Genomic DNA, 1,042 nt, shown 5'->3' with positions numbered 1-1,042 from the left:
GGGCAAATTGTGGGTACAGAGTCGCTTTAATAGCAGCTTAGTATGAACCTTTTCAGCTGGTCATCAGAGGTAGATGAGAAACACTGTTGTTATGTACATCGTTGTGGGTCAGGTTTATTGAGGAGATAATACAAACATCCTATTTATGTGGATATAATATTATTAGTGATGAGCGAATACTGTTCGATCGAATAGTAAGGTATTCGGTCTATCGAATATTATCAAATAGTTCGCCGAATATTCGAACAATATTAGATAAGCGTTCAAATCCCTCAGATTCCGTTTTTTACCTCCAAGTGGTCGAATAGATGTTTTTCAATAATCGAATATTTGTTCTTATAGACTTTAATGGGATTGAATATTCGATCGAATATTCGGGAGATATTCGTACGCATATCAAATATTCGAATATTTCACTATTCGCTCGTCGCTAAATGTTATGTACAGTATGTATGATAATTACTAGTACTAGAGATCACTTAAAACAGATTTATTATCACTTCTCGGCCTTCTGGCTAAGATCAATTGTAGTATACGTTCTTATCAGTTTAAATGGGTAATTCGGCAAAAATCTTTTTCTTTCAAATCAACTGTTTTAAAAAAGTTATATAGATTTGTAATTTACTTCTATTTAAAAATCTCAAATCTTACCATACTTATCAGCTGCTGTATGTCCTGCAGAAAATGTTGTTTTCTTTTTAATCAAACACAATGCTCTTCTCTGTCCGAAACAGGAACTGCATAGAGCAGTAGTAGCAAATCCCCAAAGAAAAGCTCTCCTGCTCTGGACAGTTCCTGTCACAGACAGAGGTGGCAGCAGAGAGCACTGTGTCAAACTGGAAATAAAAAACAACTTCCTGCAGAACGTACAGCAGCTGATAAGTACTGGAAGACTTGAACATTTTAAATAGAAGCAAATTACAAATCTATATAACTTTCTGAAGCCAGTAGATTTGAAAGGAAAAAGATTTTCACTGGTGTGCCCTTTTAATATCTGATATGTCCACTATCTGGGGACCATATATTTTCTTTTTCTTTCAAA

General features: G+C 34.7%; 1 pseudogene; it reads left to right on the top strand.

The window, feature by feature from the left end:
• Positions 1–495: 495 nt before the first annotated feature.
• LOC138787695 (U2 spliceosomal RNA) lies at positions 496–697 on the top strand (annotated as a pseudogene).
• The last annotated feature ends 345 nt before the right edge of the window (positions 698–1,042 follow it).

The sequence above is a fragment of the Dendropsophus ebraccatus genome, chromosome 3 (genome assembly GCF_027789765.1).
Source record: "Dendropsophus ebraccatus isolate aDenEbr1 chromosome 3, aDenEbr1.pat, whole genome shotgun sequence".
Classification (NCBI taxonomy): Eukaryota; Metazoa; Chordata; class Amphibia; order Anura; family Hylidae; genus Dendropsophus; species Dendropsophus ebraccatus.
The sequence above is the reverse complement of the archived record's forward strand: the minus strand, read 5'-3'. Positions and strand labels throughout refer to the sequence as shown.